At 35.2% G+C, this 20,090-nt stretch overlaps 2 long non-coding RNA genes across 2 annotated transcripts in view; both read right to left on the bottom strand.

Annotated features, from left to right (window-relative positions):
* The window catches only part of LOC144224752 (uncharacterized), an 85,062-nt gene extending 83,578 nt beyond the window's left edge, over positions 1 to 1,484 (bottom strand). Inside the window, exon 1 of the long non-coding RNA XR_013333132.1 lies at positions 1,414 to 1,484. This is a non-coding gene — a long non-coding RNA (uncharacterized LOC144224752). The remainder of the gene's footprint in view (positions 1 to 1,413) is intronic.
* LOC144224751 (uncharacterized) overlaps positions 1 to 20,090 on the bottom strand; it is a 325,793-nt gene that overhangs the window by 262,224 nt on the left and 43,479 nt on the right. The gene's annotated exons all lie outside the window — the stretch shown is intronic.

Genomic DNA, 20,090 nt, shown 5'->3' on the forward strand with positions numbered 1-20,090 from the left:
TCTTATGTAAAAAGAAATTATAGCTTTCTTCCTTTAGAAAAATAATTTTTAGGGGCGCCTGGGTGGCTTAGTCAGTTGGGCGTCCGACTTTCGCTTAGGTCACGGTCTCGCGGTTTGTGGGTTTGAGCCCCGCGTCGGGCTCTGTGCTGACTGCCAGCTCAGAGCCTGGAGCCTGCTTCAGGGTCTGTGACTCCCTCTCTCTCTGACCCTCCCCTGCTCATGCTGTCTCTCTCTCTCTCTCCTAGAAATAAATAAAAAAGCATTTAAAAAAGTAATAATTTTTAAAAAATCTTATTTTCTTGCCTTCCACTCAACTAAACTATGGATGACATTAACAGCAATTTAGGGATAATTCTATTCATTCTTCTTAGAAAGTATACTGTGAGGTCAATATTTTTATGCTAGTCAGGTCTGCTTTGTGGTTAACATCTTGGATTGTCACTAGCTAGCTGAGTGCTACATGTTGATGGCAGAATTCCAGTGTGACATCTGACAGTTTGGGGAAAAAAATCACTGAAAATTCTTTACACAGACAAACAAAATGCACCAGTATACCCTTGAACATTTTTAACTTAAATTTCAAAAACAGTGCTGGTCTCATTCCAAATACATGTCACTTTGTTAGCCATTGAAGAAATGCAAAGATGAATAAGTATATTTATCTTAAAGGCTTCACATCTCTCTCTAGCTTACTATTATCTCTGAGCCCCTGAATAAGGAGGGGCAGTAATATTCTATCTATTTGATGGATAAGTCAACTCACATTTTAGAACAGGACTAACCAAAGTAAGGCCAGAAGACCAGGTTTCATCCCTGAGCTATTGGATAATAGTTTAAAAGGAGATAGTACATTGATTTAAAATGTTTAGAAACTTGAGAGCAATATGTCAAGGCAACTGTATATTTGTTAAACTTAACAACAAAAATGATGTTTATATTATCTATGCCTTTTTTCATTTTTCTAGTAATTATGTATTTTATGTAATATGATTATATATTGTATATAAATATAAATATAATATATAAAGTTGCATTTTACAAAAGTTTTTATTTGTAATGAATGAGAGTAACTAGTACTTTACGAGAGACAGTTTAAGGAAGATTGCTCTAGAAAATTATTAAGTATAACCAATGATTTTATTCAGTTGTTTAAGTGTAACCAATGATATTATTCAGTTGTTCATACCTCTAACATACTCTAGAACAATATATGGGTTGTTTCAAATTAAAAAATCCTCAGGCCAACAGGAAACCAGATATACTAGGTCTTGTATAAAGCTTAGATATATGTATTTGCAAAATAAAACAAAACCCCAAAAATCTCCTAGTAAAAACACCAACGGAAAATACCTAGAACACGTGAATCTAGATTTTAGATACTAGGATAACCTAGTTGTATTCTACTTAACATACCATAGAAGAGTTTCCAATGATCACCAGTCAAAATCTGTCCCCTCACAAGTGCACTCTTGTGAAGGCTCAGACTGGAGGGATGGTGCCGGCAGATGGAGGTTCCATCAGTGAAGACATTGGCAGTCTCCAAGGTAACAGTTACCATGGTGAAGGAACACCTCCAGCAGTGGCTAGCATTAGTGTAAGAAAGGAAATGCAGAAAATGTGATTGCTGTTGTGACTGCTCTATAAATGCCTTGTGCAGATCAGATCCAGGAAGCACTGTAGAGCTGCTCCTATCACCTTCCCCTTAATTCTGGCATATTCTCCCACAGATTGTTTGTTTGCTTTCATAGTCAACCCACATGAAAGCATCTAAAGCCTGTTTCAATAGTCATCCTAAACAATTCTTTATCATCCAACCTAGATCAAGTTCCAAGAAAATAATTTGAAAGTCGTATCACCTAGAAACTCTAATAACTTAATAAGGAATGTTTATAGGAAGTGGAATAAAATTAGAAATACTAAAAAATCTAGCATTTTCATACAAAATTAAAATTTTCACTTTCTCCAAAAAGTTGTATGTGTGACTGGGTACTTCCCAAAGGTTTACTGCTGTTTATTTGAATATCATTTGTGAAAGAGAGATGAAAGCAGATGGAATGAAATTATTGTGTACCAGAAATCATTATTGTCACAAATTAGAATAAAAATGAGATCAGACTTTGCTTAATTAATCTTATATTTAATAGGAAAATATAAATTATTCTGAATGTACTGGGATGGGAACTAAGGATTTAAGGATCCCTCTCCAGTGTTTAAAATTTATGTGCACATGAGGAAAGAAAATACATAAGCTTGTGCTGAATTATCCACAACTCAGCATGGATGTGCCTCAAAAATTATAGGAAGGTTAAGAATCCACGCAACTAGAATACAAATGGGCAAATTTCTGGCAATTTAGTTGCAGTTATTATAAAGAAAGTCTGGTTAGCAGGTCATGCATAGGCATGGGGAGGATTTTCTTACTGTGCCCATTTTCCTGAATAGATGATTAATATCTGACCTCTACTGCAAGTCAGAAAAAATTTTTTAAAAAGTCCACCGGAATCATAGTGTAAACGTAATGCAAGTTCAAGCCAGACCTCATTAGGGTGGCAGGCAGAGAAGAGCAGGTGGGTCCAGTCAGATGAGCCAGACACTGGGTACTGTCTCACTTACTCCTCTTATCACACACTGACTGATAGCTGGTTTAAACAAAAGGTGATAAAAAAAAAAAAAGTAAAAGGTGGATATTATAAATTAGTAGTATCAAGAAATTCCCCAAGAAAAAAAGAATATGTTGTGGGAATGGGGTCCAGCAGGGAAGACTGTAATATTCAAAGGACTTTGTCTTGAGGCACCGCCCCAACCAACACACTGAATTCAAATTAAGACAGAAACTTAGGTGTGGGCTTTTAAACCTCTCTCAAATCACACCACTTGTGCATTAGATCACATCCCTTCCTCACTACTTGAAGACATATCTGACAATTACTCTTTTCTTTCCTGCACCATCATGTTTTTACCCATCCACATTACCCACAAGGCATTCAAAATGATGGTATTTTGGGGTGCCTGGGTGACTCAGTTAAACATCCAAATCCTAATTTCGACTCAGGTCATGATCTCATAGTTCATGACTTCAAGCCCTGTGTCCAGAGCCATGAGCATGAAGCCTGCTTGGTATTTTCTCCCTCTCTCTCCCTCTCTCCAGCTCACTCTCTCTCTCTCTCTCAAAATAAATAAATAATCATTTTAAAATGCTGATATTTTTCCCATCTTTAAACAAAAACCTTGGCATCATATTCCTCAGCTCTTCCAAATCCAATCTTCCTTCCTGTTTAAACAAAAATCCTGTACAGTTGACATCAGTCACAATTTACAACATCCTTTCTCTCATTCCCTCTTAAGTCTATTCCAATCAGGTTTCACCATTATTGCTTCTCTGAAATTGCTCTAATTAATTTCACCTTTTCAAAATACATGTTCGAAATGCCAAATCTCATAGTCAATCCTCAGTCCTTATTTTGACCAAGATACAGCTTGCGGTTGAACTCGTAACTCACTGGTCTCTCCTTGAACTCCTTTGCAGCTACTGAGTTTTCTTTTTAGAGTGCTCCCAGGCACTAGTCTTTGGTATTCTTTGCNTTCCAAATCCAATCTTCCTTCCTGTTTAAACAAAAATCCTGTACAGTTGACATCAGTCACAATTTACAACATCCTTTCTCTCATTCCCTCTTAAGTCTATTCCAATCAGGTTTCACCATTACTGCCTCTCTGAAATTGCTCTAATTATTTTCACCTTTTCAAAATACATGTTCGAAATGCCAAATCTCATAGTCAATCCTCAGTCCTTATTTTGACCAAGATACAGCTTGCGGTTGAACTCGTAACTCACTGGTCTCTCCTTGAACTCCTTTGCAGCTACTGAGTTTTCTTTTTAGAGTGCTCCCAGGCACTAGTCTTTGGTATTCTTTGCTTTTCTGTCTATACTATAGTCCAATGCAGAATTCAGTCTCAGAGCATAAATACAATTTATACAGTCACACCCAAATTTATACCATCAACAACACTTCCCTCCCAAACTCCACAAATACATCAACCACTAACTTCATATTTCCTAAGATATCAATAGACATCTTAAACTTAGTATGTCCAAACTGAACAGCTCACTTCCCCCAAGCTCCTTATCCTCTTCTCTTTCCCAACTCGATGGATATTCCATCCTTCTGCTTGCTTCTCTCCTTCTCCCACACCTCACGTACAATCTATCAAGAAATCCTTAAGCGTATATCTGAAATCTAACCACGGCTCACTGTGTCTATTGCTATCACCCTCGTCTGAGTCGCCATCATCCCCATCCTAATGGTCTCCTTCCTTCCATCCCTGGACCTTAAGAGTTTATTGTTAACAAGTATTTATTTTTGAAATTTACTGTTTTGTGTGTGTCTGTATCTGTGTTCTATGTTTAAGTTTGTTGCTTTAAAGCCTGAAACAGTTCTGCATTTCACTCAGAATTAAAGCTAATGTGTTTTTTAAAAAAGCTGATAGGGCTCTGAATGACCTGCAGTGACCTGACTTCCTCTCTTCACACTGCTTTACTCATTCGATGCTAGGGGAATAGTCATCCCTGCTATTTGCTACAGGTTTTTCCTCTGCCTTGCCAGTTCTTCTCCTTGATATCCATTCTAAATGTTCCCTCTATCTACAGCTCCCTTCCTTTAAACACCTGTGTCAAACTTTTTACTAAACTCAAGACTCTATTAAAATCCACCGTACCTGTGTCATCTATGCTTGTACCAAGCCCTCATCACTGACATTAGTATGCCAAAAGAAAACAAAATCTGAAACAAGAATTCCAAACTAATCAAAAATATTTTTCAGTAACAAAAATAGTATTTATGGGTGAATATGAAAGATATCCTCTCTTCTGTTAATTTCTACAGTGGATAATTTTATTGTTTTAAAAGAACACCGATGCACTGTGGGCTTTTTAAAGATAGGAGGAAATAAAATGAATTAAAATCATAGCACAAAAGATGGGTGTGATAGTTAATTCTGTGTGCCAGTTTGACTGGCCACAGGATGCCCAGATTAAAAATTATTTCTGGATGTATCCATGAAGCTATTTCTGGATGGGATTAGCATTTGAATCAGTGGACTAGGTAAAGTAGAGTGCTCTCCCCACTGTGAGGGTGGGGGACATCATGTAATCCATTGAGAATCTGGATAGAACAAAAGGAAAAGGAAAGAGGAATTCATCTCTTTTTTTTTTTTCTTCCTGATTTTCTGCTTGAGCTGGAACATTTCATCTCCTCTTTTCTTGCCTTCAGACTAAGACTGAATTACATCATTGGCTTTCCCGGGTCACCAGTTGGCAGATGGCAGATTGTGCGACTTCTTAGATTCCATAATAATGTCAGGCAATTCCTCATAATATATAAATCTCTCTCTCTCTCATATATATATAGAGTGCATTACCAGATTTATATGGAACAAATTTTTTCTAGCACTTAGAGTTGATAAATATTGAATTCAAAATATCAATAACCCAATGTGTATGTATAGATCCATTATATAGGCATATTTACTATATATGTACATATGTGTTTATCTTAAAATCAAACATACTGTTAAGATTAATAATAAATAAAAAACTGTGCATATTTTAAAGTGTTTTTACTGTGGAATATATCTAAAGCATTCATCTTAAAATTCAGAAGTATAACTATATTGTACAATTAAAAGAATATTAACATTAAAAAAATATATAATAGGGGTGCCTGGGTGACTCAGTTGGTTAAGCATCTGACTCTTGATTTTGACCCAGGTAATGATCTCAAGGTCATGAGATCAACCCTGAGCCCTGTGTCGGTCTCAGTGCTAGGCATGGAGGCTCCTTAAGATTCTCTCTTTCGCTCCCCCTCTCTGCTCTACCTCTCCTCACACTCAATTTCTTTCAAAATATATATATATTAATATGTAATATATATTGTATTTTACATCATATATAAAATATAATAAATGTACGTATGTATATAAACACACATGTACATATGTGTATCTCCTGATGATTTTGTTTTTCTAGAGAACCCTAATACATGGGACATGGGAAAAAAGCACTTACACAATTTTAAAAGTCACTTAAGTGATATGTAAAGTATATACTTTATGGGAGACTGTAATGAGTTAAAAGATACATACTATAAATCCTGGAGTCATACTCTATACAATGGTCACTACCTACATGTAGGAATGTAAATTGAATTGAAATTAATTAACTTACATCACAATCCTGAATTGAAGAGTTGAGTTTTAAAACATTTCCATTATCACTGAATGTTCTAATATATAGCACTGCCTTAGAGAGCCCACTATAAATGAAACAAAACAAAACCCAGAAAGATAAAGTAAACAAATAGAGATAATAAAATGAATACTAAGAAATACTCTGTCCAAAAGATGGCAGGAAAAAAGAAAAAAACAAAGAAAGAGACACTTACCAAGATATTACAACTAAATCCCACAACCACATCTAGAATTACACTAAACATAAACATTTATTCATTTCCAAGGAACACAGAACTTTATCAATGAAGACAAAATATGATGGGTCATAATACAAATCTCAATAAATTTAAATAATGTTAAATTATATATATTATATTATCTGACCATGACAGAATTATATTAATAATTATATTAACAATAAAATATCTACATATTTAGAAACATAAAAATACATGTATCTGGCTCATAATTTTAATTACATTAAAATTAAAACACAGTATATCAGTAACTATGTGGCACAGGCTGATGAATTTCTAAAGGGATACTTACAGCTTTTAAAGTTTATATTAAAAACAAGAAAAGTCTGGAATCAGAAATCTAAGCCTTCACCATAAATGTCTAGAGAAAGAATAGGAAATAATACCCAAAAGGAAGAATTAAAAATAAGAATAGAAATCAATGGAATAGAAGATGGACTATCAATGGAGAGAATCAATGAAACCAGAGTAGTTATATTAAAAAGATCAATAATGTTTATAAACCCTTAGTTTGACTGATCAGCTTAAGATGGGAGTAAAGATAAATTACCAGGATCAGACAAAGAAAAGGGGCACTCCTTAATATCTGATACCAATCAAAATGATAATAGATAATATTTCTGCCTATAAATCTGACAATCTAGATGAAATATACAAATAACTTGAAACCACAAATTATCAAAAGTGACATAAGAAACACTTTGAAATTTGAATAGCCATAAAGGAACATCTGAGACACATTAAAGAATACAAACATCGTTAACTTGCTCTCATGTTTACTGCTAAACTTAATACCTAAATTATCAACCAATACAATAGGACATGGCTCACTTAGGTAGAAAATTCTATTTGAGTTGAGAAATCACCAGAACTAGTAAGAATGTTCATAAAACGTGCCAGATAAGAGATTCTATTTGAAAAATAAAATAGTTTGGGTACCTGAGCAATAGTAACTAGAAAATGTAAAATAACTTTAGTAGCAACTAATTAACTTGACCAAATGTATAAGATATATTTTTGTAACAGATTTCAAAATTATTAGATGTAAATTTTAAAGGATCCAGATAAACAGGAAGATATGTCAAGTTCATAGATAGGAAAATTTTAAATATATTAATGTTCCTCAAAATAAACTATAAATTCAATAAAATTTCAAATGGAATTCCAAATACTTATTTTCATATTTCATGAAACTCATACTAAAATTCATATGGAAGAATAAATATCAATAAATACCAAAAAAAAATTGAAAAGAGGTTCAAAGAGGGAGTAGATGCCCTGTATGCCATGCATTCTGCCTGGCATAAAAATAGCAATAAATATAGATATAAGAAGAGGCAAATCAACCAATAAACTGTATTTTAGAAATACAGAGTTCAGAAATACCCTCACTTTCTTGTATATTGTTATTGAGCGTTTAATTCTCACAGCTTTTTTTAAATTTGATTAGCGTCTCACCCTTCTGCTAGAAAAATATTGTTGATTATTACTATACTATTATTACAAAAAATGTTGGATTAGGGAAGGGACTTTGACCCTTGCTGTATTCCCAGGACTTGTAACAGTGCTTACTAAATATTTGTTGAAAGAAAGAAAAGATAATGAAAGGTATATGATAGAGGTTGAACCACAGATCAGTAAAAGACTCTGGAAAAGCCAGTCACCTTATGCAGAATACATAAAGTTAATAATACATGCCAAACATTAAAGTAAACTGTAGACAGATTTAAGATCTAAATATCAGAAGTAAAAACCTAAAAAACTATGGTGAAATATGAATAAGGGAGTATCTTTATTATCTTGGGATAGAAAAGGACTTCTTAAAGAAGAATCCAATAAAGAAAATACTTCAAATGACAAAATACCTAAATAACTGGATAGGGATTTTGAGAAAATGAGATGCGTATGGTTCTTCTTCAAGAAAATATTGGCAAATTAATATGTCTCAATTTGTATTGGGGAATTGAAAACTAACTTAAAAGTCAATACACAGTTTTTCAGAACAGAATATGTAATACAATGCTCTTTCAAAATATTTTTTTAATGTTTATTTATTTTTGATAGAGAGCATGAATGGGAAGGGGCAGAGGGAGAGAGAGAGAGGGAGACGGAGAGGGAGACACAGAATCAGAGGCAGACTCTAGGGTCTGAGCTGGGGGGGTGTCAGCACAGAGCCTGATGCAGGGCTCCAACCCAAGAACTGCGAGACTGAGATCTGCGCTCAAGTCCCATGCCTTACGGCCTGAGGCACCCAGGCGGCCCTGTGAATGTTTCTCTATGACCTCATTCCTCTTCCTGCTGCAGACTTGTTAGACTAGGAACTCTTTGATCATGCATATAAGAAAATCACTCCACAAAGATACACAGGATAGAAAGTCCATAACTACCATACCAGTTGGAACTTGGAAGTGACAAGTCTCCATTTTGTTTTTGAGCAGCTGAATAATATGTAACCAGATTTTATAAATAGATTACAGTTTAATCACAGATTACATTAAATGGATAGTATTCACTGCAACAACTGAGAAGCAGTGTGTGCTGTTTCTTCTGATTATATATTTTTTGTAGTTAATGAGTTATTCTGGTCGGTGATATTTCCTAGAGATGCTTTCCATTGAATACTGTAAGATTTGGTTTTTACTGAAAGCTTTCATGAGGAATCTCACGATTATAAAGATGCTTATTTGTTCATCTAATTTTAGTAAGGCACAGTCATCTAAATTTACTTTGTTGCAAAAGAAGTGAGCATGACAGCTAAAAGAGGTGATACATAAAAACCTTGACTTCTTTCATGCCTTTATGGAAAGAATGACAGTCAATGGGTAGAGAAAAAGCATGCATAAGTTTTTCATGGAAAATGGGATACATGGGGCTTCTAACTAACTTTCTAACTTAGAAAATCTGATTATCATGTACCCTGTCTACTAAGCAACATTCTAATGAAGAGCAAAGTCCAGGTAATATTATCCTGTTACTGTAAACTAAGGAAATCATGTCTATAAGAATATGTGTTAGGAAAGAAGGTAATGTTCAAATACTAGAAAAGTATTTTGCCAACACAGAAGTCTGAAAGGCTATATTTTTAATATAGTCTTATTTACCAGATAAATAATGCATGCAAGTGTGAATATCAGTACCCCAATAACACACATTTCTTTTTAATTTAGAAATCTCAAAGTTTACATCTTTGAATGTCTTTATGATACATCTGATATCCCAGGTTAGAATATTTTTATTTCTATTCCAAGTAAAGATGGAGAGGTTGTAATTTAAAATACACTGGTAAATGAAATTATTCCACTACCAACAATAGAATAGTTACAAAAGGATAGATTTTGAAATAAAAGCAGTTACCAAATTTGTAAACCCAAACCCAAAGGTTTTAAAGAATAGGTTATATGTACATGTAACATAAAAAAGTATTCACCGACTCTACTATCATTGAAACCTCCTACTGAATGCTTTGTGCTATACAAATTACTTTTTTTTAAATATATTTTTTTAATTTTTAATTTCTAGGAGAGAGAGAGAGAGGCAGCGCGATCAGGACAGGGTCAGAGAGAGAGGGAGATACAGACTCTGAAATAGGCTCCAGGCTCTGAGCTGGCAGTCAGCACAGAGCCCGACGCGGGGCTCAAACCCACGAACCACGAGATCATGACCTAAGCGAAAGTCGGACGCTTAACCGACTAAGCCACCCAGGCACCCCACAAATTACTCTTATATAGAAAATAATATTTAAGAAATCAATTTTGGGAGCACCTGGGTGGCTCAGTTGGTCAAACATCTAACTCTTCATTTTGGTTCAGGTCATGATTCATGGTTCATGAGATCGAGCCCCATGTTGGGCTCCGTTCTGAGCATGGAGCCTCCATGGGATTCTCTTTTTCTCTGTCATCCTCCCCCTTGCTCTCTTTCTCTCTCAAACTAAATATATAAACTTAAAAAAAAAAACAAGGAAAGGGATAATATTTTAAAAAATCATTTTTTTCAACAAAGCTTAAGTTACATTCAGGATAACAGACTTCAGATTGGGAGGCTATTCGTATATAACACTCACTTCTTGCTACATTCTTTACACCCTGAAACAAAGCAGGAAGAGTAATTTCTAGGAAATAAATAGAAAGTAAATTGTAGCAGACCAAAAGTTTGAGAATGTGATCTCTCATGTGAGGTAAAGTTAAGAACATTCTTTTCCCATCTCCATAAAAGACCAGAAAAGGAGACTTAGATTTGGATTAATTATGAACAGCCAGTTTGAACAGCCATCATCCCTGTGAAGACCTATGATGATATGGACTCTTGAGTATTGTTTTAGAAGGCCTGAAAGAATTCCTCATTTAGAGAGAAAAAAAGGAGGGGTGGATACAAAGTCTACTAATGTAAAAAGTATATTCTGAATTCAGAGTCGGAACACGGAACACAGAGATAAATGAAAAAAGCAAGGTTCCTCAGATCGCCTGCATGATGCTGTGTGACCCAGCTTCACTATCCTCTCTCCCTGCCTCTTGCACTCCCCGGGTGCTGGAGGGGGCGGGAGTGCGGAGGGGGCTCTCCTCTTGCTTTTGTTTACACTTACCGGGTAGACTCCTGACAAGGATTACCTGTCCTCAAAAACCAACTTGCCACCTCCCTCACTTTCTTTAATGTCATATCTTACCTAGTGAGTGAGGCAGGAAAAAGATAGTATGTTGTTTGTATTGGTTTTGGCCTAGATTCTTTCTATATTTGATTTTATCGTGGTACTTACTATGTTTGATTTTATCAGAGGGTATACAGATAGGAGACGGGAAAAACTAGAAGTAAATGAGATTTTTCTCCCCCAGAAACCATCTTTTAAATTTTGACTTTCACTGCTTTCATGATGAAAAAGTGCAAGTCCAGTGTTCTTTGATTTGACAATTCCATGGCAGCATTCATTCTCCCTGCAGCTGAGTTGGGGAGAAAAAAGGTAAGGATGGGGAAAGGGACTTAATCCCCAACATTAATTTTCATGTTCAACTAACTTTCCTGGTTCTGATAACTGGACAACAATAAATATCTATGGGAAAACTGTAGGGTCAGAATTCTCTTCACTTTATCTGAAATTCTAACTAATTTTTATCAGTGAAGCCAGTATCTCAGGATTGTGATGATCCTATCATAATGTTCAGGCCATTTGTTGATTTTAATCACCTATTTTTGAGTGAGGAAACTAGGAATCCAAGCTTAGAAAAGACGAAAGGTCAGAAGAGTTTACTAAAGTTATTTTTCAGAAACCTCAAACTTTTCTTTAGATGTAAAGGGTAGGGTCTTGCTTGCGTGAGTTTTCTGAAATAAAATGACATAAAGAGAGAAATAAATACATAGGACAAAATACGAACTAAAAAGCACATCATTTTGTCTTTAATATTGTCCCTGCTAATGCGTGTAACCCAACAGATTCACTATGTGCTTTGCATTACAATTTCCTTAATGATTACTACATTATGTTGATAACAAAATGGCAATGCATTTTGGTGAAAAAAAATATCAAGATGTTATAAGCTGACTAAAGAAATTATCATCTCTTACCATTCTGAGCAATTCACAGGCTCTTGAGGTATCAGCAATTTCAATAATTACTCTGAACTATTCTGTATACATACTAATAGGCAGAGAGCAAATACATTTTTCTTATTGCACATTCACAGTAAGAAAAAGGTTCTGAACAAATGTTGACTGAGCAGTTTGTCTCTGACACTCTCAACTCACCCACAACTCAAATCTTCCTTTTTAATGATGTACTTATTCCATGTGCATTATCTCAAAGAGATAATGGAAATTAAATAACATGTATTAAATTTTTCTACGAGGTAAAATCATAATGTATTTCTAGTCAGAGATTTACTCCTACTGATCACGACCTATATGCTAAAGAAGAAATCTTCTCAGTAAACCAGAGTCCTGTCAATAGCTCCCCTGTCATAATAATAAATTCATAAAGCCATGGCCATTTTCAGGACACAAAACAATAACATCTAGGCTTGATAAGAGGGATACAGCTGCAATTGGATTTGAGAGATCACCTATCTCATCACCTCACAGTCCAGGCAAGGAAATTGAGATAGGAAGGTCAGAGAGCTCGTTAATGGCCTAACTCAGGAATCCATGTTCCTAAGTGACTCCTTAAATACCATTATGTCTTTTGCCTGTAATGTTTCTTCTCCACTTGCTGACTCGGACCACCCTGACTTGGCCTGGTGAGCTCCTTTCTATCGTCCGATATTCAAATAAAATGTTAAAGTGCATTCTCTTTACCACTCCTGTCCCCATTCACTGCCACTATTATATTTGTCCTCACTGAGCATCTACATATAAGCCCCAATTCTGAGATACATTTATCCTCTTATACTTAATTTTAAAAATCTACATCTAATTGTGAGATCTGCTTAAATAAGAACAGTATCTTATTTATGGTTGAGCCTCTGTGCCTGACAAAGCTGCTGTCACAGAGGGGACACACAAGAAATGCTTCTTAGCAGCTGAAAGAAAAGTGTATGTCACCAAGTGCAATGGGTCAAATACAAAATTCCATACATCACTGGACAAGGAGAGCTTTTGGTTGAATGACACTAAAGGTAGTATAGACACTAAGAGGTTGTGCTGAGATTGAATACCATTCCTGTTCTTTTACAGGCCTCTATGCCACACAAAATCTATTTTCCCAGGGTTTCAAAGGAAGGCAGCTTTCTTGGCAACTGGACAGGTATAAACAGAATCCAAGTAGAAGGAAAACCAAATCTCATTAGTATCTAGTTTCTGAAGAGGCAATTTGTGGTAGAAATAATGAGCAAAATAAATACAGCAATATTAAAATCATTGGCAAAGACTGAAATATGAGAAGCCAGTTACTGAGACTTCTATGTAGTTAGGAATTACATAATAAAATGACCAGCTTGGTGAAAAGTTGCATGGACAGAAAAGTACATTGAGGAACAGTAACATATGGGTGGGTGGCGGGGGAAGGAGTCTGAGAAATAGATCACAAGCAGAACAACTTCCATTAGACATGCACACCTAAACTGTCCACTGGTACCATCCTATTGTCCTATGATATATTATCTTGGAAACTTCAGTTACTTTTTCCAAGGATACCATCCATGAAATCCTTCCAACATGGCTGAACTTAACCTGGCTCACCCTTCGATGCTCATCTAAACTTTTATTGACACTCCCTACCCCAAACAGTTACACAACCAGATTGACTTTAAGTCAAATGAAACATTCAAGTTTCAAGTCAAATCAAATTCAAGTCAAATAGGAGTTTATAACTCCTATTATTGTTGTAAAACAATTACCCATAAGTCTCATATTTCTGCATATCTCTGACTGAAGGCATTGCCACCTTTTGTTCTAGATTATCTTTTCAAGGATGTTTACAAAGCAAACAATATTGTATATAGAGACAGTTTCTTACTCAGGAAAAGAGAGTAGATTTACTTGCTGTCCATAATAATAAAGCAAATGTTTCCCTCTGGAATAAAGGCTGGGCAGATTTGCCTGCCGTTCTTTAGAGGATTGTGTTTTCCTAAGATCAGAGTTTCTCAGTTTTGACACAAACATACTATATGTGCATAATTGATGTAGGCTGCCTGAGATCTCTCTCATGGTATTTGAGGGGAGGTAGTTAGGACTTGAAAGTTGGAAGCACATGCGGTGTGGTGTACTGTGTGTAATGAAGTCCCTTGTCTCTGACCCAGAAACCTCATGTCTTCTGCTAGCATCTAGGACATGGAGGCAGACTAGTTTGTAAGCTTTCAAGCAGGGAAGAACCTCCTACCCTTCACAGTTCTTGACAATTATATGTTCATTGTGATTCCAATGCTATAAATACAGTGATGGGTGACCACTGTGTTCATCCTCCAATAGGGTTTGTATTTTACAGAGGGAGAAAAACAAAACTGCCTTTAAATAATGAAGACCATGGTAACTACATTGCAACATAAATACTATAATGGAAGGCAAAAGGGAGCTGTGAGGGAGAATAAGTATAGACATAGAGGGAGGGATAGTGAGGAATAAAGATCTCTGAATAAGTGACATTTAAACTAGAACATGAATTGTAAGAAAGAGTCTTCCGCTAAAAGTGTGAGATAAGAGTGTTCTAAGTATGGATCAAAACCAAGGGTTCTAAGGTGAGTTACAGTTTGGGTATCAGAAGACCAAGGTGGCTAGAATGAGGCAAGAGGAAGGTTAAAACTGTTTGAAAATTATATAGTAGAGGTTGGAAGAATCCACAGCAGACAATAAGTTCTGGAAGAATTTGCTAAGAAATTTAGATTTTCTATGTAAAACTGGGTTTCTTTTAAGGGGAAGGAATTCACTGGTCATAGAAAGAAATGATACTCAATTTCTGTCTTAAAAAGGACTCAGATCCTAGTAAGTAAATATATTTGAAGAGATCAAGGAGAATCAGAGAAATGGAACAGAAACAAGAGAATATAGGGGGCTATTATTAAGCTCTAGACAGCAGAAGAAAGCTTACTAGAGTAGGTTAATGGAGATAATCAATTAAAATCAAAATATATTTTAGAGGTAGAATGGACAGGATTAGGATTCAGTGCTGATGGTGAGTGAAAAGTAAGAAAGACCACCAATGTGTAGAGTATTGGCAAAAGCAACTGTAATTACTCATCTCCTTCCTTCATATTTCTTGAGGACCCCATGAATGTAAGTTGCTCTTTTAGGACATGAGTATACAATAGTGAACAAAATGAAGCCCCTACTTCAAGCAGTTTTGCATTCCAGGGGGAGATATGGAAACAAAAAATAAAAATGGGAAAATTATGCAATGTTAGGAAGTAGTAAGCACTGCTGGACAGAAAAGGAGATAGGGTCACAGGATAGGGCATAAAGAGGGTGCTCTTCAGATAGTGTGGTTAGGAGTGGCTTTTGCTGAGGAGGTAACATCTGAGAAGAGACCTACAAGAAGGGGCGAATAAGCCAGGAGAATATTGGTAGGTTATATGGGTATTTCAGGCAGAAGGGCAAATATAAAGGTCTTGGGGTACGTGGATTCAAGGATTATGAACATTAGCGTTTCTACTCTAATTCTTGACTCAAGTTTCCATTTCTCTTCTCTCAAAAGTCTAAATAAGTAATGAAACAAATACAGCCATTCCTGCCTTATTAATCATTGTGTTCCTCCCAGCAGGGCACCTGCTGGAGATTTGGCTCCCAATAATCACTAGCTCCCAAATTAACACTTCATTTCTCTGACAAAAGCAGTGTTTCCTTCAAAAAAGAAAGAGTCTCACAGAATACACTTTTTTAGGATCAGTCATAAATAATTTATTTTTCCTGGGCTCAGTCCACTCTCCTGTGAACCACTGCTTTTCTTGACGTCTCAGGGGATTCAGTATCTTCTTGTTCAGCTGGATCTCTGCCACCTGCATACAAATTTGCCTTTACTTAGCCCACCCTAAAAAAATAAGGACAGTTTTAAAATTCCACTTGGCCCCAACATGCCTCCTCCAGATACTACCCCATTTGGTATGACACCCTTCATAGTAAAGCTGTCAGAATAGTTGTATATGTCACTCCTTCCTCATCTTCTATTTGTTCTTTATAAACATTGTCCATTTGCCCTTCTCTCTGTTCTCCTAACTAGTAGTGGAAGGGGTGGACTGATTTTACTATTTTTTTAAAAGAAGTTTTNCAGTAAAGCTGTCAGAATAGTTGTATATGGTCACTCCTTCCTCATGTTCTATTTGTTCTTTATAAACATTGTCCATTTGCCCTTCTCTCTGTTCTCCTAACTAGTAGTGGAAGGGGTGGACTGATTTTACTATTTTTTTAAAAGAAGTTTTGACTTTGTTTAGATGTGTTTTATCTTTTCCTAATTCATTTCTGCCATTATAATAATAAAGGCTAACCACAAAGTTCTAAGCAAAGTCCTGGTGCCCTGTATCTTTTATATATTTTTATTCATTCAATCCTCACAGCTCTGCAAGCAGGTGCTATTACTATCACCCATACATTATAGATGAGGAAATCGAAGAGCTTATGTTACTTTCTCAAGGTCAAAAAACTATCAAGAGGGAAAGCAGAGATTCATTATGTAGACAGACTGGCTTCAGAGACAATGAATGTCTCATTATTAAAATCTATCTCTACTTTCTTTGGTTTTATTCTACAAGTAATGTTTTTTAACTTTGAAGTTGGCTACTTAACTCATTAATTTTAGCCCTTCTCTTTTTTTATAATGTAAAAATTTAAGACTATATATCGCCAATTGAATTATACTTCATTTACATAAGTTGTGATATGTAAGTTTTTTTAAAATTAGCTCTATTTTGTAATATCCATTTTGATTTTTTATTTGATCTTCCCATTATTCAGAACAATGTTTTCAAACTTCTAAAGTCATGGAAGTTTCCACCTTATCTTGTTCATTACTAGATTTCTAACTTATCAGAATTATTGTCAAACAATGTAGTCCATAGGTCACACCTTTTAAAATTGGTAGAGGCAGGCTTTAAAGCAAAAGATGAAGTCAATTTTCAGAAATGTCCATGTATGTTTGAAGTAAATTGTTGAATCTCTACTGTTGGGTGTAATGCCTTTCATATGCTCATTAGACCTAGTTTACTGACTGTGTTAATTCTCCAATATTCTGACTGATGTTTGGCTTGTTTAATCTACCAATTACTGAGAAAAGTAAAATACCCAAATGTAGGTGTATATTTTCTATTTCTTTTTGTAGTTTTTCAAATGTTTATATTATTTACATTTGAAATTATTTTGTAAATACACAAGTATAGAATTTTCATGTAATCTGGAAGAACTGAATTTTTTATCATCATGCAGTGACACTTTATTTTCAATAAAGCCTTATATATTAGAGAGTACTTTGATATTGATATGATTACACAGATTTTCCTTGGTTATTCTTTTTCCTATTTTTAATTTTTACTCTTATCATTTGTATATTTTTCTGATTTTAAAATTGCCTTGTATAAAAAGCATATAGCCCGATTTGGCTATAAAGTGCAAACATTTTTGTATTTTATTGGAACATTGACTCCAATTACATGTATTGTCTTAACTCGTAGCTTATTTTTGCTCTTATTTTGTGCCTCTTTTTTCATCTCAGTTTTTGTGTTTTCCTTTTTCCCTCATTTCTTCACTTTATTGGATTGAACATTTTATTTCTCTCATTCTTTTTCTGCTATTATATTTAGAAAGCTATAAACTCCATTTTGTAAGTTTGTTATCCTAGAAATAATGAATATGTATAATTAATATATCAAATGTTCAAATCCATCAACATATCAACCTCCTATATGATATAAGGACTTTCAAAAGCCTTAAAAGCCAATAACCTCTTCATGATTTAAATGGTAATATTTGGAAGGATTTTTTTTTTTACTTCTTTCTTGATATTTTTAAAATTCCAAAGGGCATTCTTATTATTACATCTTCATATATGCTCCCAGATGAACTTTTTAATCCTCTTTGCAAGTCAAAATTACCAGTTGTGATCACTTTCATTCTGCCTAAATGAATTCTTTAGGAATACCTTTTATAAGAGTGTGCTGCTATTAAAATCTCTCATGTATCTTTCATGAAATGTTCTTCTTGGGCCTTTTCACTGGATTTCACGTTTCTGTTCAAATGTTAATAATCATAGAGATTTTTCCAGACCCCCACACTTACTCTCTATCCTGCTTATTTTCTTCACACCAGTTTTCCTCATCCCAGTCATTTGGGTGTTTTCTCTCCCTTCCCTCCTAGAATCTAAACTCCAAGAGGGAAGGAATAGTATGTTTTGTTCACTAATGATTTTTGCAGGCACTAATACAGCCTCTTGACTTGGACAAGCCTTTTATAAGTATCTACTTTAAAATAAAATCTTGAATTGGGAATCTTTGGGACTATAATGATGTTAATATTTGCCATAAATACAGTAATCTCTTTTGCCTGGTTCCTTTGTATTCTCATTGCCTAGGCTGTGTTTATATATGATGTATTTTTAATAAGTAATTATGGATTAATAAATCAGTGAACAAACCTTATATACTTCATTTTCCATAAACAATGCTTGGGGAATCACAAAGAATATTGGATAATGAAGATAATGGAGAATTGTGAGGCATTAAGCCCCAAACTCTAACTTCTTCCATTTAGATTCTCTGTCAGGGATAGTTTATTCAAGAATTCTCAGACTCTGCCCAAGATGTGGAAAAATTAGTGAAAGTTTTCTTATATTCAACTAGATTTTTGGAAACAAAGTGCTCTCTCTTATAATTATATCCTATCAGTTCATACCACAGGGATCCAAACCTATAAAGTAACCTGGCAACGAATAAGCAAATTAACTGGTAAAAAAATGAATATGTGCAGATAAATTTTGGAAGTTAATTTTGCATTGATTTGTGTGGCAGATCTTCTAAATCTATTGAAATAAGGAATAACTAGTATAGGATATATGAAACAAGAGAATCAAATGTTATAAAAATAGCTTAAAATAGGTTCACCAATAATAGTAATGGTCTTGAGATTTTGGATTTCCAAGACAAGTAAAACTTTGCACATACTACCATATATTTATCAGTAGAAGATATAGAGTTGGCTTAAAACTGTTTTGCCAAATGAATACAAAAACATATACAATTAACAGAATATTTTCATGCAAGAAAAATTAATGTTAAAATCTAGAAAGGGAAATAATTTAAAATATTTATTTTTATATATATAATAAATCTAGCTTATTAAAATATCACTAACTTATCTTCCTTATTCCATTTTGTCTTTCTGCAGAGAAAATTTTATTACAGAATCTAGCAAGCCACAGACAATAACTGGCAAACAAGAATTAGATGTATTTTAACATCTGTTCTCTGACCTAGCAATTCCTTTATTTAAATTTTTTTTAATGTTTTATTTCTTTCTGAGAGAGAGAGAGAGACAGGGGAGTGTGAGCAGGGGAGGGTCATAAAGAAGGAAAGACACNCTCTGAGCTAGCTGTCAGCGCAGAGCCCGATGCAGGGCTTGAACCCACGGACCGTGGGATCATGACCTGAGCCAGAAGTCTGACACTTAACTGACTGAGCCACCCAGGCGCCCCTGGCCTAGCAATTCCTAAAATGCTACATCAAACACTCCTTTCACTCATTCTATGAATAATCCAATGAGACCTAATAATAATTGATAATCCAACTTGAAGAGTTGGACTTTTTAATGTTTTTATTTTGGCTTGATCTTTAATTTTTTTATTAAAAAAATTTTAATGTCTTATTTATTTCTGAGAGAGAGAGAGAGAGAGGCAGTGTGAGCAGGGGAGGGTCAGAGAGAGAGGGAGACACAGAATCTGAAGCAGGCTCCAGGCTCTGAACTAGCTCTCAGTATAGAGTCCGACGCGGAGCTCGAACCCACAAACCGTGAGATCATGACCTGAGCCGAAGTCGGAAGCTTAACCGACTGAGCCACCCAGGCGCCCCGGCTTGACCTTAAAAATCATGTATTTCCTGGGGCATCTGGGTGGCTCAATCGGTTAAGCATCTGACTTCAGCTCAGGTCACGAATCAGTTTGTGGGTTTGAGCCCTGTCATTGGGCTCTGTGCCTGCTTCGGATTCTGTCTCCCG

The sequence above is a fragment of the Crocuta crocuta genome, unplaced genomic scaffold, assembly GCF_008692635.1.
Source record: "Crocuta crocuta isolate KB4526 unplaced genomic scaffold, BGI_CrCroc_1.0 scaffold442, whole genome shotgun sequence".
Taxonomy (NCBI): Eukaryota; Metazoa; Chordata; class Mammalia; order Carnivora; family Hyaenidae; genus Crocuta; species Crocuta crocuta.